The sequence below is a fragment of the Boleophthalmus pectinirostris genome, unplaced genomic scaffold, assembly GCF_026225935.1.
Source record: "Boleophthalmus pectinirostris isolate CB_2022bp ecotype Guang Dong unplaced genomic scaffold, ASM2622593v1 HiC_scaffold_5, whole genome shotgun sequence".
NCBI lineage: Eukaryota > Metazoa > Chordata > Actinopteri > Gobiiformes > Gobiidae > Boleophthalmus > Boleophthalmus pectinirostris.
This window is the reverse complement of record NW_026571404.1, coordinates 31,157,906-31,184,659: the sequence shown is the minus strand read 5'-3', so window position 1 is coordinate 31,184,659 and position 26,754 is coordinate 31,157,906. Positions and strand designations below refer to the sequence as shown.

The 26,754-nt window shown below is 37.4% G+C and overlaps 1 protein-coding gene across 9 annotated transcripts in view; it reads left to right on the top strand.

The window, feature by feature from the left end:
- Window positions 1-26,754, top strand: part of zmiz1a (zinc finger, MIZ-type containing 1a) — a 294,565-nt gene that overhangs the window by 246,717 nt on the left and 21,094 nt on the right. Inside the window, exon 1 of one of the 9 annotated variants that reach the window (XM_020939666.2) lies at window positions 24,835-24,969. The exons of the other annotated variants lie outside the window; for them this stretch is intronic. The gene's annotated coding sequence lies outside the window, so the exon portion shown is untranslated. Of the gene's footprint in view, window positions 1-24,834; window positions 24,970-26,754 lie in introns of those variants that run through there. 9 annotated transcript variants of the gene reach the window in all.

Sequence of the window (26,754 nt, the reverse complement as noted above, 5' to 3'; positions counted from 1 at the left end):
TTTTTTTTTTTGGTTTTGGCAGACGGGTGCGTTGTGGTGTGCGCCCCACGTGTACCCACTGACAGTTTGGTGTTTCATTAGAGGAAGTCGGCTAGTGAAAAGAGGAGGAAGTAGCGCAGACAGCAGGCTACAACTTTGTGTCAGTTTTAAAAGGTTTGAAAAAGTAGTGGCGTTTGCGTTGTTGTGTACAGTTAAGTTAAAAGTGTGTAACTTTTCTGGTGGAGGGTCTGTCAAGTGCTTTTCTTCGCGGACATGTTATTGCTTGCTTACATGTCTGGAATATTTCACAGTATGGCATTAAACCTTTCTATCTTCATGGAGACCAAACTAGACCAAGTTACAGCTCAGATCTGTGGAGAGGCGACCCCGCTCACAGAGAGTCAGAATGCTTGTTTTTCTAGATATTTTTGAGCTATAAAACCACCTGTAATTGAAAACATATAAGGTAGAGCTGTTTAATGTCATATTTTGGAATATTCCAAGCCGAACACTGACATATCCATAGAAACAAGCAGATGACGGACCTCCAAGCAAAAAATCTCCACAGCATCTTTAAGTTCATTTGCATATTTGAAAAACATTGCTAATTTTTTACATTTTTGGTAGCGTTTTGCCATGTTTCTAAATAGTTTTCTTGTCAAAACATACCTGGAGTTGTGTTTTGTTTTGTTTCATTCACACATGTTGGAGCAAACTTACATAATATTACTTTAATTACTTTTTTTGTCACTTCTGAATTGCTTTACTCCTCGGCGCTTAAGCAAAGAGGAACTGAACTCTTTACTTCCTCTAGTTTCAACAGCAGCATGTTTTTGGCTTCAGAAATCAGTGCTGTACTAGTACTCTCTATACAAGCGCATTACTTAAAGCTGCACTGTGTAACTTTTCTGGTGGAGGGCCTGACCACATGCTTGTCTCCATGGAGATATTACTGTTTTGCATGGAATATTCCACAGTAGGACATAAACTTAGTAAACAATGGAGACAGGTTAATAGTCAAATCTATGGTAGAAATTTGTGTTTTTAAAGTATTTTATAGCTATAAAACACCTATAATTGAACAAAAGCAAGGGAGATATGTTTAATGCCCTACTGTGGAACATCCCAGGCAAAGAAATAACATCTCCATGGAGGCAAGCAAGTAGTGGACGCTCCCTCTTAGAAGTTACATTGTGCACCTTTAAATCACTGATCATTTCTACTGATACTACTCCACTAAAAATTTTGTGGGTATGTAGACAGTGTATTTGCAGTACTCTCTTTTCAATGGTTCATTAATAGATGTGGTTCCAGAAATACTTGTAGTATAAATACGCTGTGTTGTATAAACCTTGTATTTGTAGTAGTTATTTTTCTTTAAGGAGAGTGTAGGATTACAACACATTTTCTAATGGTTCCATTTACCATTCTCTTTTATTGTTGGTTCCTATAGCAACAAATTAATCTATATTGTCTAAAAGACAATGCCCCCATAGATTGACTTCTCCTTTCAACAAGTGCATATTCAAGAAAATTAGAGCGAAACACTGAACTTTTAAATATTTGAATTAAATTTTCGTGTTTGGTGAATACAGACATTTTCAGACTTCTTTATAAGCATTGTTATTAACTATTAAAGGTCTTATATTACACAAAATTGACTCTTGTGAGCGTTAAGCCATGTTATAATGTTTTTATCTGCTCAGAAACAAACCTGGAGTTGTGTTTTGGTTCATTCACATGTAGTAGTATAGTGATTCATCCCCCCGCCCCCTAAAGCCGACACAAACTGCTAATTGCAAGCGGTGGACAGGATCAGGGCAGATCAGCTGACCACCGGTTGACCTACATGCTGCACCGTCACAGGGTCAGTAAGTGCACGTGCTTCGATGGGTGCGACCACTTGGTTAGTGCTCGCTCTTTGGTCAGTCTGGTAACAAAAGGAGTATCTACGTTAGAGCGCACTGTGTACATTTTCCGGTGGAGGATATGTCGCATGCTTGTCTCCATGGAGATGCTATTGCTTACGTTAGAATGTACCACAGTATAGTACTTCCTGTATTCATGACATCGCAAGGTGGAACAGAGTGCTTACTGTTTTAAGAAGAACTCAGCATAATTATGCAGAGTTTGTGTGTTAAACATTTGTAAATGAAACAAAACACAACTCCGGGTATGTTTGTGATGAGGAAACATTTTAACATAGATCATAAAATAATCTAACATAGGCCCTTTAACTCTAGTTCTCAAAGATAACATATTCAGTTTGAGTAGATATGAATTATTATCAGTCACTATCATGCAACACTTCAGGCTTTCACAAAACCTTTTTATTTTCATACATTGCTCCATTGTAGTGTGACATAGTATGACATTTAGCTCATTTATCCAGTATTTATGAAAAACAGTGTGTTTTAAATGTGTGCGGGCTCATCTCTCCACAGATCTGATGTATTACTTGTATCTGCTTGTCTCCATGGAGATAGATATGTTTCACAATATGGCGATGTTGGATCTCCCGCTAGAAAAGCTACAGCACCAATGAGTGAATTTCAGTTTCAAGTTTTAATCCTTTTTTGGGTCGTAAAATTGTGTCAAAAAGTCCAGAAAGGAATCAAATTTACATCCTTCAGAACTTGGGAGGTCAAAAGTATCGAAAATCAGATACTAAAACTGTAGAAACTAGTCAAGGTAAGTTTATTTGTATAGCACAATTTGTACACAAAGTAATTCAAAGTGCTTTACAGAATAAGAAATACATAAAAATCACAATACAAACCAATCAAAACATAAATAATCATCATAAAATTAAAAAGAGAGAGAGATGTTAAATAAGAGAGAAGAATGCGGAATGAAAAATGAAAACCAGAACTGTTTTGAGCCTGGATTTAAACAGAAAGTAGATAATTATTTGAGCAAGTGTCAATACAAACAAAAAGTCACATCCACGGGACAGAAATTAACCTTTCCTGAATCGCTTTAGAATAATGTTGAGCTCTATCAAAATAAGTATAAGAGCACATAGCGTAGTATTTGCCCATGGACCACTATGGAACCTACCTGGATCACTGAGGGATTACCTACACTAGATTTAAGGCCACATGGTTAAAAAAGTACTATGATTTAATGTTGAAAATCACATTCTATTGTCTAAAGAAAGTGTTTTTTTATTATCATTGTGGCATCAGAATCTGTATTGAGATTTGAGTCATTTTTACCAAGTGACTACAGATACTATTCTTCTATGGCACATTAAAGAGACAGTATCGTGCGCACTTCTCTATGTCAGAATATAATGACCTACTTTCCTGTGGAGCGTGGACCCAGTTATAAGTTGATGACCGGTGTTTGGAGCCAGAGCATGTCCGCATGTCCACTCATTAACAGAGAGAAGAGGAGAAAGAGGAGGGGGAGGAGGAAGAGGAGGAGGAGGAGGAGGGGGTGGACAATGAAGGGCAGTGCAGTCTGTTCTGGACAACCTGATTTGGTTACTAAATATGAACTCGCTGTTAGGGGAATATTTTGTACCAGCTACCACTTTCTGTATTGTGTTTGCTGATATTAATCTTTCAGACAGGTGTAAGATTCAAGCAAATAATAATAACTGAAGTAACATTATATGATCATGTAAAAAAAATAAACAATTGCAAATACTCCAGCCACAAGGGGTGAATAAAGAAACCAATTTATTTATTACAAGAGGTGCTATTAATGTACATATCATTACATTTTAGCATAGTAGCTTCAAGTTTTTCATCTTTTGCTTAATTTCTTGTGTGTCTGACGCCCCCTTTTGGCAACAGAGAGTAGTGAAGCTTTGAAAATGATAAATTAGCAGCTTGGCTATTTGAATGTGATGCTATCAAATTGTTTTTTGTTTTAGTTAAGGCAGTTTATGCACTGTAATGAAGTATATGAAAGTAGGTAAAGATGTATAAACTTTACACAGGATGTAAACGTCAGAAGAATAGTTTCAGTTGCTTATAGAGAGGTGAAACTAAACTTTTATGTTTGTTCAAGTTCAGAAAGAGACAGTCTGATGAAAAACAAAATTACATGCAAAAATACAACACAGAACTATATCTTTTAAGATGCAATGGACATGATAAAATATTGAATTCATATGTCCAAAAAGTCAGCAAAAAATATATGTACTTTATGTCTCCTTAGCCAACTGTAGGAGGTTATAATCACGCATGTTGAAGTGCAATATTTTGATACAGAAAATAGAAATAGAATAGAAAATCACAAAAAAATTACAGTGAGACTATCTTATACCAATAACACAAAAACTATAAAACTTATACCAATAACACAAAAAATATAACTCAAGATACTCTTTGCACACCCTTTTCTAAATGTACAAAATTGTTATAAAAATACTAGAAGTTATTTGGCCTTCAGCGTCTCAAATATCCAACAAAAATGACTAAAAAGTTGATATATAGTAAGACAATTATTGTGACAGGCTTTTCCCACTGTCTGTTTGAAAGCCAGTCCTACGTGCAGTCAATCTTGCATTTGTCTGCACATATTGTACAGAGACTCACTGGTGTGGTGAGGGTTTCCTGTTTAGCTGAGTCCTCTGTAAACCGCTGAGATCTGCTTCCTAAACCCAACAGATCTTCCTCTTTCTGCAAATGTCTGCTCCTCTCCTCATTCTCCCCCTATCCTCGTCTTTCAGCAAATGTCTGCTCCTCTCCTCATTCTCCTTCTCCTCCTCTACGTTTTCTGCAAATGTCTGCTCCTCTGCTCATACTCCTTCTCTTTCTCCTCGTCTTTTTCACGTTTTGATAGGTGATTATATGATAGGTGATTATTTGATAGGTGAATGTTTATCTTTATTAGTTATGTGGGTTTTGGTCAGTGTTGCCTCTTTGGTTATGCTGCATTCTATTTTGCTCGGGACTCAAGGAAAGCCGACCTCCACCTCAAGAAAGTGCAATGGAATGGCCAATGAAATCGAGGTTCCGAAACACAAACTGAGTCGGACATTAATCTTTTTCTCCAACTGTTGCAGTGGAACAAATTTATATTGGATGTCGGGAGATTTACCAACATTCAAAAGAATATGTTTTTAATCTGGCAACGAAAGTAATATCTCCTTGAAAGGTTCACTGTGTAACTTTTCTAGTGCAGGATATGACACATGTTTGTATCCATGGAGATGCTATTGATTTGCTTAGAATGTTCCATAGTATTACAGTAAGCTGATTTATCTAGTATTTATGACAAAAAGCCGAATGTGCTGGGTAATCTCTCCACAGAGCTTATCTATAACTTGGCCCAGTGGCATCACTTGCTTGTATTCATGGAAATAGCTATGTTCCACTAACCTGATTCATCAGCCGGTTTCCCTTTGTAGAAACCGTCTGACCTCGCAGTGTTAGAATTCGTTCGCTTGACGGTAGGCGAGTACTTTTTATCATTTAACCAATCGCTGCTATTTGGTTTTCACTTATGTATTGCACTGCTAACGGGGCAAACTGGTATATTAAGCTTTTCCCAAATCCTGTAGGAAGAAGGACAATAACGCCTTTCCCCTTGATGAAATTCACCAGACATTCTCTTTTATTCCGGCTTTAAATCCTCGATCTAGGGAATAGTTGACAACACTGAATATATGACTCTTCGCTGATTGGTTGATGCCCGAACTTGCACTTTCGGGGTTTTTGCGAACCGTCTAGTGTATTTTGATTCCTGACCTAGTCACTGGTCTCATGAAATTGAGCGGTGGCACTAGGTGGCACCAGCCTGGCTAATGTTCCACAGTATGGCATTAGATTTTACAGGCAAAGTGATGTCGGACCTAGCACTAAAAAAGTTACAAACCGTACAGATGACTGTATTTCAAAACTGTATCTCTGATTTTAGGTAGTCAAATAATTGTATCAAATAGTTAAAAGGAAATCTACCCCATTCAGTATTCCATTCACATAATGTCACAGGGTTATCAGAAGTATAAAAAAAAATCTGATCCTAATCGATACTAAACTCCTCCGCATCCTCCTCACTCAGTCCTCCTCCTCCTCATCACTCACTCATTCCAGTAGACCTCCCTGTACTCTGTAGTGACTCATTCATGGTATTTGACAGACAGCTGCATGCGTTTCCTTTACAAGCTTTAGTCCGTGAATCATAGCCACGTTTGACACCATCGGGGTGTAGTTACAAATGTCACTATTTTCTCACTTTGTTCTCAGTTGTCGTGTTTATTTTGCTTGTTTTGTTGTTTTGTCATTCACTCAGTTATAGTTATGGTGTTGGTATTGTTAGTGTTAAAAGCGTTAAAGGTGCATTGTGTAACTTTTGTGCTGAAGGGTCTGTCAAATGCTTCTTTCCATGGAGAAGTTCTGGCCAAGTTGCAGGTCAGATCTGTGGAGAGACGACCCCACTCACAGTCAGAATGCCTCTTTTTCTAGGTATTTTTGAACTATAAAACCACTTGTAATTGAACACATGTAAAGTAGAGCTGTTTAATGTCATACTGTGGTACATTCTAGGCAGAGCAATGACATCTCCATGGAAACAAGGAGGTGACGAACCCCCCAACTACAAAGTTCCATGATGCACCTTTAACCTGTACATAAAACATATACCAGTGTGTAAGATTGATAAGTTAAGCAGTTAATTGGTCAACAGAGACTAGATTGAAGACTTGAGTGGAGTTTTGGTAATGGTAACACAACTAGCATGCCAATATGCACTTCCTGATAATCTCTTTGCTTCATAAGACCTCAAGAGCTGTCTATACAATACATCTGTACCCAGGCAAGACAAATTTTACATGAGGAAATAATCGTGTACAGGGTCTTTAAAGTATTTTTGGAAATTTCTTTTAGTTTTTGGTAATTTTATTTGCAAATTTAAAGCCATAGTAGAGCTCTCTCAAAAGATACTAATGTTGAACTATAGAGACAGATGCATGTGCATGTTTCTACCTGTTGCTGTACCGTTCTTTGTGTAATTTGCCATCCATCCATCATTAAAAATCAGCATTCATTTTTAGCATGGCCGGAAAACCCCTCCATTTTTAATCGCTATTTGCAATCTTTATTACAATAGGAGACCACCTCGAAGCAGTACCACAATGGAGCAATATATGAAATTAAAGAGGTTTTGTGGAAGTTAGCCTGAAGTGTTACCTGATAGTGACTGATGATAATTCATATCTACTCAAATTGAATATGTTATCTTTGAGAACTTGAGTTGAAGGGCCCATATTACTCTATTCTCTGATTTATGTTATAATGTTTCCTCATCACAAACGTACCTGGAGTTGTGTTTTGTTTCTGTCACACATTAACACACAAACACTGCATAATTACACTGAGATCTTCTCTCAAACAAAAACACTCTGTTCCACTTTGTGATGCCATGAATACAGGAAGCGCTTCACTGTGTTTTTTCAACTCTACGCACTTTCACTAGAATTATTTGGATCATTTCAGCCCTGGAATTGCCTATTTCTACTGAACAAAAGGTAAAAGGTAGCTGTTAACTTTGAAACTACCATTACATGACATAACACGATGGAACAGACTAATAATAAATGTTTACTCAGACATGTGAATGAAACAAACCACAACTCCGGTAAGTTTTTGATGAGGTAACAACATTATAACTTGACTTAAAGCTCACAAGAGTCCATTTTGTGCAATATAGGACCTTTAAAAGTAATTGCTACTTCATCATGTCAGTGGCAGTGAGCTTTGCAATACTGGGTGTATGTGTGTGATCTAAGGTCTTATGTAAGTTCACTGATGTTGTGTCTTCATAGATCTTATAGTTCACACCCCCCAAGCAGCTGACTCATACACCAACTAGAGCATAACTGCATCAGTTACAATGAGTTGGCCTTGAAAAAGTACTACTGGCATCAGAAAGTAGCTTTACAACATCAGTAATTATTCTTACATTGATTTTTGTACATACTGTTTTGTTTTGTATACCTGATACCTGCTGTCTTGTAACTATGATAGTACTTTTACTTATTTTGCTATTTGTGTTTTTATTATTAAAGGGCCCGTATTATGCTATTTTCTGATATAATGTTGTTTCCTCATCACAAACATACCTGGAGTTGTGTTTTGTTTCATGTTTAACACATAAACCCTGCATATTTTGACTGTGTCTTCTCTAAAACGGAAAACATACTGTTCCACCTTGTGATGAAACCTTGAAAACTACCAGTTCATGACAACACAAGGTGGAATAGAGCATTTTGATCTTTGGAGATGTAGACAGACTAATTATTAGGATTACGCAATGTGTGTAAATGGAACAAAACACAACTCCAGGTATGTTTTTGTGGAGGTAACAACATTATAACCAATCAATTTTGTGTAATATAGACCCTTTAATTTATTAAAGTTTTAAGATTTTTAGGTTTTTGTGATAATCCAGTACAGCATGACATGGGGCACAGAGCAAGGAGAGATTTTCAGCATTTGTTTATTTTTTAAATTTTAAATTGTATTGTCAAACTACAGGTAACTATCATCATGTAGTCAAAGTAAGGCTAAGATGTTAACAAAATTTTGGTTTTAGTTTTTTTATGCATAGGACTAGAAAAAAGAAGTACTGTAGGTGATTGAAGTTAGTTTGCTGTTTGCAGACACAAGTGACAAAGTCTTCCTCTCTTTCTTTGCCTCTCTCTACTTCTCTCTTGTCTTTCTCTCTCTCTATCCATCCCCTGCTTTTTTACCTGTATCATCCAAATTAAACACTGCAGGAGTTCAGACTGAGGTACTGCTGGCTGCAAGATTCATTGTAATCAAATCTGAAGCTCATCCAAGCAGTGTTTTCTGTTCTGGTCAGATTGCTGCTGGAGACTGTCTTATATCTAGACCTATAGACTGAGCTAACAAATAGAAATTAAACAAGTATGTGCTAGTTTTAGTGTAGTTATGTCCTCCCTCTAGGCAGAGGGAGGACAAAGGGGTATGTTGTCAAGGTTTTAGGGGCTCTATCAATTTATCAATTTATTTTAAAAAAGGGGGCCCATTTGAGACTTCTTGCCCCGGGCCCCCAAATTTCTGTCAACAGCTCTGGATTTAAGGCAGTGTCCACGAGCAATCTGATCAGAACTGAAGAAACCACTTGGATGAGCTGTGAAATGTCGTCACTGACAGAATTTTTCTTTTGCTACCACATAGTAATGTAAAAGAAAGTACTATTTTTTTAATGCTGAAAATGATATTCTAAATGTCTAAATAAAGATTTTTTATTTTTTTTTGTATTATCATCATGATATCGGAATTGGTGTTAAATGTACAGATGTAACGATATCCAAATTTCTCTGCACAATATTTACAGGATACATACATCTCACAGTACAATATTTATTATGATATTTTGTGGAGGTTAACAAAATTGTGAATAATACTTTTTCCTTTAAAATGACCTTGACCTTGTCCTTGACAAGCCTTTGGTTCTATCAGAATCCAAATAACTAAGATTTATAATTGCTTATAACTGTTACTTCTCCATGTAGTTTGCGCTGAAATAGAGCAAAGAATCATGGTCTATGTAGTTCTTTCTGTTTTTTGTTTTTGTTTTTGTTTTGTTTTGTTTTTAATCTCATGCTGCACTTAACTATTAATTTAAGCGAAGAGATGTGTAATGTTATATATATTGTGATGGCCCATGACGTGAGAGGTTTGACAATACAATATCACGAAATGTCATTTATTGTTATATCTCCAGTCTATTAATCGAGTTTGAAATTTTAGTATCGTGACAACGCTAATCATTAGTTCATATTAGCAACCCTCCTAATCATGTTTCTTTTGTGTTGGCTTTCTCTCATCCATCTCTTTTTTCACATTTCACGCCCCCTCATTGCCACAGTGAGGTGTGTGTGGTTGGTTGTGCTGAGCCTCTGTATTCTTTGGTTTAAATTGTGCCATTTGAACCCACAGAAACCAGCAGCTGCAGGCGATGTCAGAGTGACACAGGTAGATACCCTCCCTTCTGGGCTGCAGCATCTTTTTGGCTTGTGTCCACTGGCATCCCGTTGTGGAGGGGGTCTGCCCACTCCCGCCATCTCCACCTGTGCACTGTCTAGCCACGCTTTCATCCACCCAATCACCAGGCCATCCTTGCTCCCCCTCTCCATCTGCCCAAATACGCTGTTCTTCCACAGTTTGGGTACAATATATTGCTGATATATTGTTTTGCTTGATGTTACCGATCGTTAACATCAGAGCTAGGTCTGTCACGATAACAAAATTTGAAGCATGATATATTACTACAGAGAAACCTAGCGATAAATTATAATATTGAAACTACCTTAAGATTAAAATAAAGCAAGATAATCCCAGTAAATCCTTTTTAAATAGACAGTATCATTAAAAGTACAGGAAATAAACAGCAGAATAAACAAATAATTATCCATAGAAGTGACTTATTCAACTCTCCAAAGCTCAAATCTTAACGTATTACACTAAAATAACAAAAATACAAAGACAAAGCACCCACATTAAATACTGAGCCCTAAAATATATTGTTCCAGTTATCATATATTTAAGGATATAAATCTATGCAGTAATTATTGTGACAGGCCTAATCATAGCATCATCACTTTCTGTATCTCAAACCGCCATATTTCAATATTAATATGGTGCACAATATATAAGATCACACTCCATGGAACCCGTTGCATCCAAACAGCCATCCTCAGAACCAGGAACTATCAAAACTTTGAATGTTAGAGGCAAAATGCTTGTGTTTTTTTGCAATGTGAAATTATTTTTTTTGTATGTGCAGAATTATATATTTTTTGTATTTGATTTTAAACTTATTCTGACATTTTGTAACTTTTCTGGTGGAGGGTCTGTCAAATGCTGTGTGGTATTAAACCTTTCTATCTTCCAAACCAGACCAAGTTACAGGTCAGATCCGTGAACAGGCGACCCCGGTCACAGTAAGGCTATGTTTACACTGAAACGAAACACCATATCACCGTAACAGAAACCATTTGCATCCAGACACGTCGTTTCTGTGTCCGCAAGCCTTCCCTATCCACACAGTTTGTGCATATTTGTTTACGTTTTACAGAAACAAAACTTAAAACCGCATGGCTAATTTGCATAAACACAGCACTCAAAAAACAGCTCGCTATTGTGCACTGATGGGGTTCAGCTTCTGTCAGACTAAAGCACACGACTCTGTGGAATATGAGTGTTCTTTCTGTCACAGAGGGGTGTTCTGCTGATGGTGAGTCTGTTCTGTGCTTCTGTCGCATTAGAGATGGTTCATAACATTTTCGAGATTATACGTCTTCAGGTCATGCACATATATGAATGGACATATATTCTAGCCTCTTAGCATTTCGGCAGTGAATTACTTTGCGGCGCATAGACCTACATCAGAGTATCAGCGTTTTCAGGCGTCCACACAGTGCTAGATCAGATCCGCACTCAGATGAATTCATGTTAACTGGTGGCACCAGATCGTTCTGTCCCTGGAGCCGTTTTCCATCAGATTAGTGTGGACGAAAACTGCATCCGCAACGAAAACAAATCGAATACATACTAGTGTGGATGGGGCTTCAGAATTCCTGTTTTTGTAAGCATTTTGCCCTATAAAACCACCTGTAATTGAATAAATATAAGGCAGAGCTGGTTAATGTCATACTGTGGAACATTTCAGACAGAGAAACGACATATCCATAGAGACAAACAGGTGACGGACCCCCAAAGAAAAAGTTATGTTGTTTGTTCTTTTATTGGGTCTTTAAAATCTTAGTAATAGCTTTACAGTTATAAATTGTTCCTGTTTAAAATGCAGTATTTGTTCCCCATGCTGTTGTGGTTGCTACTGTAAGGGCATCTGACATAAAATTTGCAAAATCACTGCAGTAATAGTAAGCTGTGAATATGAGATAAGCCCATAGATAGAAATAAGCTCTATTCTAAACAGTATCTTCACTGTTTTAATATTGCATAGACCTGTCAGGCAGGATGTCAAAACTTTTTGCTGCTGTCTGTTTGAATAAATTTGCAAACGAGTCCAGGATGTGTCTGGATCCTCGTTCTGGTGCTGTCAGAAGCCAATAGTTTTGTTCTGGAGTCGGTTTCGTGGCTGAATTCTTCGTGACACGGCGCTGTCTCTGCAGGGCCCGAGTGAGCTCCTGCCTCCAGCGGTCAAAACACTGAAACACATTTGATATGCTCTCTTTCCCAGTCTTTTCCTCTCTCTCGCTTCTCTCTTTTCTCTTTCCTTCCATCTCCCTGTTTCTCTTTCTCTTCTTCTCTCCCACCCTTTCCCTTCTCTTTCTTTTTCTCTGTCTCTTTCCCCTTCTCCCTCTCTTTCTCTCTCCTTTTCTTTGTGTCTCTGTCTCTTCCTCTCTCTTTCCTTCTGTCTCCCTCCCTCACCCCTCTCTCTCCATCCCTCTTCTCCTTCTCTCCCTCCCTACCTCTTCCCTTCTCTCTCTCTGTCTCTCCATCTTTCTCTATCTCTCTCTCTCATGGGGTTATACATACAAATATGAAACTTATCTCTCTTATCTCTTCTCTCCCTCTTTCTCACCCTCTAAATCTCTCTCCTTCTCTCTCTGTCTTCTTGTGTCTCTCTCCTCCATCTCTCACCTTCCTCTCTCCATTTCTCTATCTCTCTCATGAAGTCATTCCTCCAAATAAACAAATCTTAAACTTAAACTTTTATTCTCTTTCTTTCTCTCCTCTTCATTTCAACCCCATCTCTCTCTCTTCTCTCTCTCCTCTCTCTCCTCTGTTTTTCTATTTCTCTCTTTCACTCATAGGGTTATTCCTACAAATAAACAAATGTGAAACTTCTCCTTCTTTCTCTCATTCTCTCTGTCTCTCTCTCTTCTCTATCTCCTTTCCTCTCTCTCCTGTTCCTCCTCTCATTGACTTGCTTAACTGTCTTCTCTCTCTTCTCTTTCCTTCTCTCTTCCTGTCTCTCTTTCTTTTCTTCTCTCCTTCTCTCCTCTCTCTTGTCCTCTGTCTCTGTCCCCTTCTCCCTCTCTTTCTCTCTCCCCTTTTCTCTCCTCTCTCCTTCTCTCTGTGTCTCTGTCTCTCCCTCTCTGCTTCCTTCTGTCTCCCTCTTTACTCTCCCCTCCTCTCCCCCCTCTGTCTCCATCTCTTTTTCTCTCTCTCCCTCTCCCTTCTTTCTCTCTCCCCATCTACATCTACCCCTCCCTCTTCACCTCTCTCTCTGTCTCTCCATCTCTTTCTCTCTCTCATGGGGGTTATATAAACAAATGTGAAACTTCTCTCTCTTATCTCCTCTCACCCTCTAAATCTCTCAATCTCTCTCCTTCTCTCTCTGTCCTCTCAAGTCTCTCTCCTCCATTTCTCACCTTCCTCTCTCCATCTCTCCATCTCTCTCATGAAGTTATTCCTCCTAATAAACAAATCTTAAACTTCTCTCCTCTGTTTCTCTGTCTCTCTCTTTCACTTACGGGGTTATTCCTCCTAATAAACAAATATGAAACGTCTCCCTCTTTCTCTCATTCTCTCTGTCTCCTTTTCTCTCTCTCCTTTCCCCTCTCTCCCGTTCCCCCTCTCTTTGCCTTGCTTAACAGTCTTCCATTACACTGTCTCTAAAGCATGCCTCCTCTCGTGGTGTACCTTACCAGACCTCTGCCTATTATCGCCATTATAAACTGCTTCTGCTTTTTATTCATCCCACTCATTTCTCAGAAGCCCGGGTGCCTCAGAGCTCACAAAGTCTAATTGTCCGTGTCATATTTTCTTCTGCCTGTGCGTTGTTGTTATCTCCACAGTCAAAGCGCATGCATAATATTAAGGGATTAGCCACAGAAACCTGCAGAGTGGATCTCTATATGTTTGAACAAGAGCTGTTTGTGTAGCAGAGGTAGACAGTTAGCTTAGTGCAGTGTCATAGCTCTATTTGCCGTAATAGGGCTGTTTTTTTGTGCGTGATTTGTCCGTGTGTGTGTGGTAGGGGTGCAGTGAAATGTACGAGTGTGGAATTGGCAGAGGTTTGCAGAAAATGTAGCGTCGCAAAACTGTCAACGTAAGAGAAGGAGCTAAAGGGGAACTAAGGTCATTTTTTTATGTACTTTATGGAATATGTGTAGCGACAATGCACGTATACACTATCAGTCAAAAGTTTGGATAGACTTTTGTATTTATTTATGTATTGTTGTTTTTATTTCCATGATTATTCGCATTGTAGATTGTCACCGGAGTCGTCAAACCTATGAATGAACTCGTGTGGAAGGTAGTAAACAAAATATGAACTCAAATCTTGTTGAAAAGTCTGAATAATGATTTAAATATTACAGGAAATTATATTTATTATGCCATTTTTGATTTGTTAAATGAAATACAGCTTAGTAATACTTAAAATGCCAGTATTACGCTTTTTCACATTTATGTTATAATGTTGTTTTCTCATCACAAACAGACCTGGAGTTGTGTTTTGCTTCATTCACACATGTTTAACGCACAAACCATGTGTATTTAGGTATTTATATGTTCTTCTCTCAAATGGAAAACGCTGTTCACGTTGCGATGTCATGTAATAATACAGGAAGTGCACTGTGTGTCCATACGTTCACTAGAAATATGTGGATGATTTCAGCCCTGGAATTGCCAATCTCTTCTGAACTAAAGGTCAAATGTACACTAACGGTCAAAAGTTTTACAACAACACACTTTTTTCCATTTTTTTGGTTTTACTGTTTACCGTTTGACCACAACGAATTCTAAACTTTTGATTGATGCAAGTGTCCATCTCTGGCAGATATAACAGCTGAACACACTCATGGCTCGTTCTTTTTACAATAGAAATCAAATATTCTTCAGAAAGTTCTTCTCAAGTCTGTTGTAGAAATTCCCATAAACGTGTGGCACTTGTAGGTTATTTAGCTTTCACTCTTCTGTCCAGTTCATCCCAAACCAGCTCGATGAGGTTTAAGTCTGGACACTGTGCTGGACTCTCTATGCTTGGCAGAGCTTGGACTTGTGTTTTGTACCTTTTATCTTTTTTTTTAAACCTCTGGCTGTTCAGTTCTTACCTTTGTACCCTTCCAAGCTCTTCATTGGACTTGCACAACTTGAATTGCAATAAATAACTGGAAAAATGAGGGTGTTCTAACGCTTTTGACCGGTAGTGTAGCTGTTAACTTGAAAACTATCACTACATAACATCACAAGGTAGAACAGAGCATTTAGAGCTTTGGAAATGTAAACTAACTAAACTCATAATAATGGGATACTCAAATATGTGTGAGTGAAACAAAACACAACTCTAGGTATGTTTTTGATGAGGTAAGAGCATTTAAACATGGCTTAAAGCATCGCAAGAGTCCATTTTGTGTGATATAGGATGTTTAAGATAATATTTAAATATGGAAATACGTGAAAATTTAGTATTTGATGGAGCTTTGGATATAGCAAATAAGTAGTAAAAATTCAAGGCAATACATCATAACCAAATATATCTTTTTTTTTTTTTTTGCTGCTGCTGCTGCTGTTTCTATGTATAGCTATATTTCCTGAGTTTGTTATTTTCATGATTGTGTGAAAACATCTGTAAACTCCTCGCACCTCCTGACAGCACGATGCCTCTCAGTACAGCGCGCCCTGAACTATTACCCCTGAGAAAAAGCCCATTTCCCATTTTTTACTACCGCGCGCTACTTCCTCCTCAGCAATGAAAATAGCAGCTCTTCAAACTGCCAAACACTGGTCTGAGACTCGGTCAGAAGACTTTGTGATCCTTAAATTGCACAGCGCTCCAGTCTGCCGAACTCTCCCCTCCTGGCAGCAGCCCTGTCATAATCGGCAACAAAATTACTAGCTGGGCGCGAGAGGGGGAAGAGATCGCTTGTGAAACTGCCATTTTGACTGAGTGCAGGATCTCTACATGATTGGCGGTTAATAAATACTAAAATAAGCCTTGATTAGCTCTCAGACGACTCTTTTTAATATCGCATTGTGTACAGAAATGATACAGGCAGTGGAGCTGTTTATTTGCAAAATGAGGGGCTTGTATTCACGAGGTTGCGCGCAGCTCCACTGGTGGTCATTTACAATTTGCATTTCAAGAGTGGCCTCGGGGTCTGACAGCTTTTTGAGAGAATGTGCATCTCAATCATGCAAAATGTAAGCGGGAAATACAGTGAGCAAGGCAAAACAAGGCAAGGCAATTTATCTGTATAGCACAATCTGTACACAAAGTAATTCAAAGTGTGTTGTGGGTACACCGAGCAGTACTATTTAATCAGCATCATCTCCATCTTTGAAATCTTGGCAGTGTTAAAGAGGACATATTGTGCTTGTGTCTGCTGTATACTGTAGATATAATCAATGAAACCTCCGTACATATAGTGCGGTTTTCTCATCACAAACATACCTAGAGTTGTGTTTTTTTTCTTTCATTCACACATGTTTAACACACAAACCCTGCATATTTAAACTGTGTTCTTCTCTCAAACAGAAAACACTTTCTTCTACCTTGTGATGTCATGCTGTGATACCAGAAGTGCTCCATTTTGCTTGTAAATTCCAGTGGTGTAGTGATTTTTTTTTTAAGTGGGGGTACGCGATTTGTGGCGTCATCAATGTGATTCCATAAACATAAAGGTGCCAGCTCAGTAAAAAAATTTTAATATTAGATTTTTATTTTTTTTTTACTCATAATGATGTGGAATTAAGTTGTTAACATTAACACCATTTATAATCACCTACAGAACATAAATCATAGACAACAACACATGAACTAGGACTAAACTAAAGCTAAACTAGGATTAAACTAGGTCTAAACCAGGACTAAACCATTTTTCTTGCTTTGGATCACAGCACACAAAATAGTTGCCAGCCCAGGTTTAGATCTGGTTTAATCCTGTTAAGTCCTAGTTTAGTCTTGGTTTAGTCCTGGTTTAGACCTGGTTCAGTCCTGGTTCAGTCCTGGTCCCTCATGTGGCAGGTCACTATAGGACAGTACTGCAGATATCATGAGCCTATGCAGGTTGTTTTCATCATTGCCAGTAGCTCCGGTTTGGCATTTAAATTGTAGCTATTTTATACTTGTTATTTTTGTTTATATCTCATGTCGGGAGAAGTGGGTGGACGGTGTTCCACGCCCACTACAACCCTGGTAAACTATGTATGCCTTTACTAGAATCATATGAATACTGGATTTTAGCCCTGGAATTTCCCATCTCTACTGAAATAAATTAACACTTTAACATGGTTAAAAGCTCACAAGAGTCAATTTTGTGTTATATGAGACCATTAATATTAAGCTTTCTCTAATTAGAAATAAAAATGTACTGGAAGTTGCTCATTGATAACAACCACATGTATTTTGAATGTATATAAATCAAACATAAGCCATCGCTATATATTCTAGTTCCCCATCAGATCAGATACATTACACTGTTCCCTGAATCATCAGATAAGCTGCACACAGCCACCAGCACTACAGTGTAATTAGCAGTAGTCCTGGTAGTGCCCCCTACGTCCACACTCTCCGTCATTAGCTAATGGGCCTGGACCTCACCGCCTGCTCCACAGCTCCAGTCTGTGTCACCACTGCTCCCACTGGGCTCCCACTAGGGTCTCGGGGGCAGTGGTGGAAGAAGTACTCATTTTGGTACTTAAGTAAAAGTACAGATACTGGAGCAAAAAATTTTAAAAGTAAATGTGACTAAATTTTCTTCAAGGTGCACTATGTAACTTTTTGGAGACGGAGATGGATTATGGAGATGTCACTGCTCTGCTGTGAATGTTCCACAGTATGACATTAAACAGCTCTGCCTTGTATATATTTAATTACAGGTTGATTTATAGCTCAAAAATACCTAGAAAAACCGACTCTGACTGTGAGCGGGGTTGCCTCTCCACAGATCTGACTTCTAACTTGGTCTAGCTTCTATCTTTGTGAAGATAGAAAGTTTTAATGCCATACTGTGAAACACTGCAGACAAATCAATAATATGTCCAGGAAGCAAAGCATCTGATGGACCCTCCAACAGAAAAGGTGCAAATTTAAGAAAAATACAGATACCTAAAATGTGTACTTAAATACTACTACCTTCCACCACTGCCTGGGGGTGAGTTGAAAACCTGCTACTATCATCCAGCCACAGCCAGATCAGCAGCGCACATATGTTTTAGGGTATTACTCAATTAAAGCCAAAGCTTCTCAGAAACAGAGTTAAGAGGTTCCTGAAAAATCAGCTTATGATCCTCTTTTGCTGCTGGGAGTGAGTGCGCCACATGGTCGATATGGACAGACCTGTGTATGCAATGACCTACTTATGCACACCAGTTAACGCCACATTGTGCAAATGCTGGATTTCAAATGATGTCACAGTATTATTATTATTATTTTTTTTTAATTGTTTTGTTTTTCCCCCAATTTTGAAATTTTACATTTGTTACAAAACAAAACCCTCCCATACCCCACCCCTTTCTTCACACTAAAAAAAAAGAAAAAAGAAAACATCATTTGTCACTCAAGACTTAATAAAGCACAAGAAAAGATTTAATTAGACTCAAGAGATATTTAATTAATAATGATTCAGGCTTAGTAACTACCCTTTCCGAAACCCTTACTTAAAGGTGCACTGCGCAAGTTTTCTGGTGGTGGGTCCGCTACCTACTACTGCTGTTGCTTTCCCTGGAATATTCCATAGTATGACATTAAACATTTCCATCTAGCAATTATTCATTACGGGCGTTTCTATTGCTCCGAACTACAATAATTCCTTCTGTAAATATTGAAATATCAATATATCATATCGTCAGTGTCAATATCATGGGCTGCTGTATCGATATATCGCCAAGAGTATTTTTTGGTATATTTTATTAAATTATTTAGTTACAGCACTACAGTTTTGTTGCTTGTTTAGTGGAAGGAAACTTGTTTATGCAACACATGTGACATTTTCACTGTTTTGATGATTTAAATGGGTGTGTTTCAAATTAACTTTGCACAAGACATAGTTTAACAAAGACTTTTAGTATCACAGCCATGAGTTAGCCATTATTTTTTATTGATACGTATTGAGTCGATTTGAAATATATCGGACTGGATCAAAAGTGCATTGTATCGAGATATGTATTGTATCGTGGCCTATGCATCGAGGTTTGTATCGTATCGGCAACTTCTTAATGATACCCAGCCCTACTGTGAATGGGGCACCTCTCCACTGATCTGAACTGTAATGTTGCGCAGTGCTGTAACCTACTTATTTCTCTGTTGATAGATTTTTAGGTTTAATCTATACTGTGGAACATTCTAGACAAAGCAATAACATCTCCATGGAAACATCAGCTGGTGGACCCTGCGCTAGAAATAGAAGCACCTTTAGGTAGTTACTAAGCCTGAATCTTTCTTAATAAACTCGTATTGTTCGTTAGTAATTAAGTCTTTATTCATGCTTTATTAAGGCTAATTAAGGTCTGTAGATATCATTAAGTGGCACCAAAATATCTAGTTATTTAAAGCAGACCTGTTATGTAGTGGGCACAGTGGCTTCTGTGTACATACTACAATGTTATTTGCTTAATCAGTGATGCGTGCAGGTTTCGTCAGCTGCTTTTTTCTAGTGTGATCTGCAGTTGTCCAAAGGAGGGGCCAACAACTTCACAGCTCTTTGTTGTGATGATTTGTTGCAATTTAAATTGCACAAATGATAACATAATGATCCATGGGTTGATTATAATTACATAGCAGACACAAGCACAATATGTCTTCTTAAACCCTTGCTCATGCTTTATTTATTAAGGGTAATTAAAGTACATAGATATTATAAAGTGATATCAAAACCTCTGTATGTTATTATAAAGTACTTTGTGGTGTGGTTGGATAAATATAATGATCAGATTCAGAAATACTAATATTATAATGAAAAGTTTAGAGCTTCTGACGCCCATTTCAGATTCTGAGGTCATCTAATTCTATTATCTGAAAAAAATAAAAATTAAATTAAAAACTGATTTCAAATGACACTGCAACATTCTTAAGATCTGACTTAAGATAATATAATGAAGATGAGGAGGAGGTCAAATCACTATTGCTGATATAAAGATATGAAGTCATTTTGTGGGAATAGCTTTACTTGTGTCAGTAAGGACAAATGACTTTAGAAATCTGCTACAGAATTTTAAAAAATATCAAATCGGTCCAGTAACTTAAAGGTCCTATATTACACAGAATTGACTCTTGTGAGCTTTAAGCCATGTTAATGTTGTTATATCGTTAAAAAATGTACCTGGAGTTGTCTTTTGTGTTGTGTTGTGTGTTGTTGTGTTCTCTAAAGCTCAAAATGCTCTGTTCCACCTTGTGATGTCATGTAGCAGTAGTTTTCAAGTTAACAACTACCTTTTTACCTTTAGTCAGAGGCGGCGCTACATTAGGCAAAAGTAGGCGGCTGCTTAGGGTCCCTAAACCTGGAGGGGCCCCCAACCAATTGCCCTCAGTGCCAATAATGGCCGAAGCCTTAGAGCAATTACATTTTTTCTCACTATGACATTAAATAAGAGTAGTTTACTTTTAAACAAAAAGAAAAAAAATAAATAATCATATGTAATGGATGTAAACAAAAATGTAATTGTACTTTCGAAAAAATTTTACTACTTTCAGTTCTGGTTATCTGGTAGACTACTGAACTAATAAGACAAGTTTCCAATCCACCATAATCGAAATAAATGGAGATGTGCATGTCTCAAAAACAATAGGGAAAAACAGACAATAAATATATTTAAAAAACAAACAAAAACAAAAAAACAAAAAACAAAACGGTGCATTATAGTGAGGGCCCCAAACTCAAGTTCACCTAGGACCCCCAAAATGCTTGCTCTGCCACTGCCTTTAGTTGAGTAGAGATTGACAATTCCAGGGCTGAAATCATCCAAATTATTCTAGTGAAAGTGTGTGGAGTTTAAAAACACAGTGGAGCACTTCCTATATTACCACATGACATCACAAGGTGGAACAAAGTGTTTTTTGCTCGAGAGAAGAACTCAGTCTAAATGTGTAGGGTTTGTGTGTTAAACATGTGTGAATGAAACAAAACACAACTCCAGGTGCGTTCATGAAGAGGAAACAAGATTATGACTTCAGAAAAGAGCGTCATATGGGCTCTTTAAAGTGTTATGTAACTTGTCTTGCCTCTGTATTTGTTATTGTGTTGTACATGATAGATACTGAAGAGCCCCGCTGTAGACTGGAGTCAGCACATTTCCAATTTAGAGTGATGTATGGGATGCTACTCAGACTAAAATACTGCAGTAAAAAGGATTTGAAGGATTGTTGCCATAGTGTAAACTACTTGGCAGTTACTCTTATTAGTGTTTTACTGTTAACATCGTGATGTTTCTCTATAAAAGTTTATGTAAAATATGTTTAGCGCCCAGATCCATGCTACTCAATGTGTCATCCATTTTCCAATTAGAAACCCTTATTTTTTATTTATTTGTGCTTCATTCCTTCTTTGATTTAAAGCTGCATTGTGTGCATTATCTTGCGTCTGACAATACGATACATATCATGATTTGCCTGGCACAATTCAATATATCACGATATATCACGATTAGGGCTGGGTATCATTAAGAAGTTGCTGATACAATACATACCTAGATACATAGGCCATGATACGATAAATATCTCAATACATAGGCCACGATACATATCTCGATACAGTGCACTTCCAATTCGATACGATATGTATTTTAAATCGATTCAATACAGTTCAATAAAGAATAAAGGCTAAATCATGGCTGTGACACTAAAAGTCTTTGTTAAACCACGTCTTCTGCAAAGTTAATATGAAAAACAAACATTTTAATCATCAAAAATGTCAAATGTGCTGCATAAATGAGTTTCCTTCCTCTAAACAAAAACAAAACTGTAGCACTGTAACGAAATAATTTAGTAAAATATACCAAAAAATACTGCCCAAGATATCGATACCGTATCATCACATTAAACGATACGATTTCAGTATTTTTGCACACCCCTAATCCCGATACTAAAACAATGGTTGATATATTGCGATATAATGGTTGATTTTAGTGAAAAATAATATTATTATAGATCAATTCAGATTTATTTTGAATCAATTCGAGAGTTGTGCAATGAAGTATCACGATATGTCACTGAATCGATTTTTCTTACACCCCTAGTGGAGGGTCCACCAAATGAATTTCTCCATGGAGATTGTAGCTTTGGCTGTAATGTTTCGTAGTATAGTATTAAACCTTTCTATCTTCATGGAGACCAAACTAGTTGCAGGTCAGATCTGCGGAGAGGCGACCCCACTCACAGTCAGAATACCACTTTATGAGCAGTAAAACCACCTGCAATTTAGTTAAAAAAATAAATAAATAAGATAGAGAGAGCTGTTCAATATAATACTGTGGAACATTCCAGACAAAGCAATGACATCTCCATAGAAACAAGCAAGTAAGCAAAAAGTTACATAGTGCACCTTTAAAATCAATTCTATAATTTCCACATTTGTATTTAGACATTTACGTTTTGTTATGAAGAATTGTGAAAAAACAAGTACCCTAACTATCTTCAAACATAAGGAATCCCACCACCGAAATCCCCCCCAAAAAATACTGGACTATTCATTTTACAGCGCCACAAATCACGCCTCCGCCATGACAACAGAAAAGGTGCCTGAGGGCGTCTTTAATAAAAACACAACGTATTTCCGTATCTGTCATGTCTACATATTTCCAGAGAGCAGGTGTACAGCAGGGGTCCTCCTTTATCTTCCGCAAATCTGGTTTTGATCAAAGATGAGAAGATGGATTTCGCATGTGCAGATACAGACACCACCAGACCTAACTTATACACACCCAATGCTTTCTGTCAAATACTAACATTTAGCAGCTTTTATCTAATCGTGTACACAATTTACACTTAATAAAACGGAAGCTTTTGTTTGTCTTGTTAGGGTCGTAGTGTTGTGTAATTTCCCTGTATTTTTTTGAAACCTAACATCTTACTGTGCAATGGTATAGCATACAGTAGACATCAGGAATGGATCTTGACTTGCTGACACTTTATAAATCATAAACTTTATATATAAATGCCCTGTTCCAAATAGAAAGTTTTCACCCAGGCACTTCCAGCTGCTTCTGACCCTGGCTTCCATTGACTTTGTTGCAATATTGTTCGCCCTCTCTTTGTAACTGCTGCAGTGAGCCTTGTCATTTTGGCCTTAAAATGTTTGTATTAACCAGCCCTACATGATCCTGGTGTATTTATTTTGCTATTTTGTCCTTTTAAAAATCCTTTTCCTAATATTTGCTCCTGTGACAGCTAACATCACAAGCTTCATTTAACTGGAGACAAATGCTATGGGGACGTCACACTCGCTTAGTTCACTTCTTTATACAATCTGTACCAGGGGTCACCAAACTTTTTTCTCTGGGGACCACATTATCGCTCCTGACTGTGATGTGGGCCGGGGTCGGGTACGTCGTATAACAGAAGTGCATGACTCTGATGCAGATTATATTCTTCAAAAACCTCCACACTTTCTTTAAATGCACAAACTGCACGGTCCTTACACTGAACAAAAAAATAATCAATTGTCCATTGTTCTTTGAAAACTTGACACTCTCTGTCAACATTTTGTACTTTAACTCTAGACATTTTGCTGTCCTTGACTGCACTACAGAACTCTGCGCATGCGTTGACTGTCGCTGTTTGATCTCGAGCTTGTCAGGTGACGGAAAATCGGCGGCAATTGTAAATACTTCATATTATTATTTAAATATAAATACTTCATATAAATATCATTTTGTAATTGAAGGTAAGGCAAGTTTATTTGTATAACACAATTCGTACAAAAAGTAATTGAAAGTGTTTTACAAAATAAGAAAAACATTAAAATCACAATAAAAACAAATCAAAAATTTAAAAAAATCAACAAAATACAAGATGCAGACGTGTTATTATTTGCCAAAAAGTAATTTTAAAAAAATAGGCCATGACAACTTTTGAGGATTTCCTCATGGGGCCAGTTCAAGTGGTGGGGGGCAGAGGGGCTGGGGGGCCGGTCAAAGGGGCGTGGAGGGCCGGCATGCAGTAGATCTTATCAGGGTGGAGCTTGAGTTGTTGACACTTTATAAGCATCAAATGAAACAAAAAATGCACACCAAAGTTCTCATAGAGGTGCAAATGCAAGGAACAGTAATTTTAAAGTGAAAAAAACAAAAAAAACATAGCGCACTCAGATGGTCAATAAGCTTTTTTTTTTTTTTTTTTTTTTAAATAACATTTTGGCAAAAAGCCTTCGTCAGATCTTTTTTTTTTTTTTTTTCAAGAAAAATAAGAAAAATTATCTGAAGAAGGCTTTTTGCCGAAACGTTATTTAAACATAAAAACAGCTTTTGGACCTTGACCATCTGAGTGTGTTATGCAATACTTTATAAAACACAACAGTTTAGGTCATATTGTTTAATATCCTCAGTGACGTAATGTTCTTAAAGGTAGAGTAGATGTTCTGAGGGGTTGATCATGTTGTTGACCATGCTAACAGATGCTTGTTTTAGTGCTCAGATGATCCAGGATCGACTCAGCTTAAAAGACGCAGGGTTTCACAGAAAAGTAAAACAGGATAAAGCAGAGAGTTGTAACGACGCTAATGAAGCCTAATCTGTTCAGTGGTGTTTGGACATAGGCCTACTGTATATACAAAATTGACTGAGCTTTTAAGCATGTTATAACGTCTCCTCATCTAAAACATACTTAGACTTTGCCCTCATTCACTCTTGTCTCATTAATTCTGTTTACATTGTCATTCTTTGTGTTTAGAAATCACACTGTTGCAATTTTCCCCAGATAGTTACGTCATAGTTTGGCAATTCTCCTGCGCAGTTTCAAGTCCATGAACCATCACGACGTGTGGATTTCTGTACTTACACTGCGTAATCACTGTGAACTCTGCGAATTTGGATATATCCTATTAAAGTGATGGCCCTGTTACTAAACTGTTGCTTAAGGTTTTACAGAGACATATAGGTAAGTGACTAGATTTTCAAAATAAAAAACTGGGACATCCCTGGTTGGGGTTGGTTGGTAATGATAAAATTGTGAAACGAGTGCGTAATTAAGCAAAATTGTTATGCACTCTGTACTAATGTGACACTTTTTCTTTGTGTTTTGGTCATTTTTAATCAACTTTTCTGTATTTTACCTAAACAAATGACAATGTATGCTTCTCTTTACTGTTGGCAGGGATCACATTGGTCAAAAATAGGACATTTCTTGTATAAAACTGGGACAAATCACTGGTTTTGGATTAATCTGCTGGGACAGGGGACACAAGGCTCAAAACTGGGACAAATAGGGACGTGTTGTCACCACACCACAAGGTTCATTACATTTTACCTTTGTATTTACATCCATTATGTTTACAGTTGAAATCTTTTGTGGCCAATTATCACTGAATATTGAAACCAGCTAGAATTATAGACTGAACTTTGATTGACTGATTCATTTTTATTTTGAGTTTTTGCTAAGAGAGAAACAATAATCATATACTACATATACATTGTAAACAACAGAAAAGCACAATTCTCGAAAAGGAGTGGGGAGAATAAAACTTATATGAACCCACCCCTGTTCATAACATAGTTTCAAAAATTATGTGGTCTGTTCTTGATCACAAAACTTAACAAATATTGACATATAGCAAAATAAATTACATTTATTTGAGAGCTATAGGTCTATTCACACTATTGCTTGTGTGTCTCCATGATGCTCTTACAGTAACAAGGTCCTATATTATACAAAATTGACTTTTATGATCTTTAAGCAACTTTAGAATGATCTTAACGCCTCAAAAACATATCTGGAGTTCTGTTCACACATTTGAATAACCGTTTATTATCTGTCTGTACATCTCCAAAGCTCAAAATGCTCTGTTCCAACTTGTGATGTCTTGAAATTGTAGTTTGCAAATTAACATCTACTTTTTACCTTTTGGTCAGTAGAGATTGGTAATTCCAGGTCTGAAATAATCCAAATGATTTTAGTGAAGGTGTGTGGAGTTTAAAAACACAGTGGAGCACTTCTTGGCATCACAAGTGTTTTCTGTTTGAGAGAACTCAGCCTAAATATGCAAGATTTAGATGCTAAACATGAAAACAGTGTGCAAACATATGTCTCCTTTAAATACAATTTGTACTTCTGCTTTTTATCACTATATCTAAACTAACACATTTGAATATTTACTGTATAATCTAGAGATATAAGATATTTTAGACCCAAGAAAATCAGTTTAATTATAACTTGCACAATTTTCACCTCATGCAAGAGTCAATCTAGTAACAGGTTTTTCATGTCAATAACGTGAGTAATTCCGAGGCATTAGCGCAGAGAACACAAAGAGAAGCCTTGTCATCCTGTTGCATATGTTGTTGTGTTTGGAGGTTGAACACAGGCCACAGAGAGGTAAAAACCAGGTCAGCTCTCCGCACTCTGCTAAGCCTTCTAAATATGCACGTCGCCCACATCTGACCCCTACTCTGTGACGATAAATCCACTGTTTGTGATGTCAAAACACCCCCCTCTATCTCTGTACCCCTTTAAGAGTCATTTTTGAATAATGTTGTCACGATACTCAAATGTCAAGCTTGATTTTGATGCTAAGGAATAGACTCGATATCACAATGCAAATAAAAATACTCTTTATTTAGACAATAGAATGTGATTTTCAGCATTAAATCGTAGTACTTTCTTATATTACTATGTACTCTTATATCTGTGTTATCCCCCAGTGGTCCAGGTAGAATCCATAGTGTT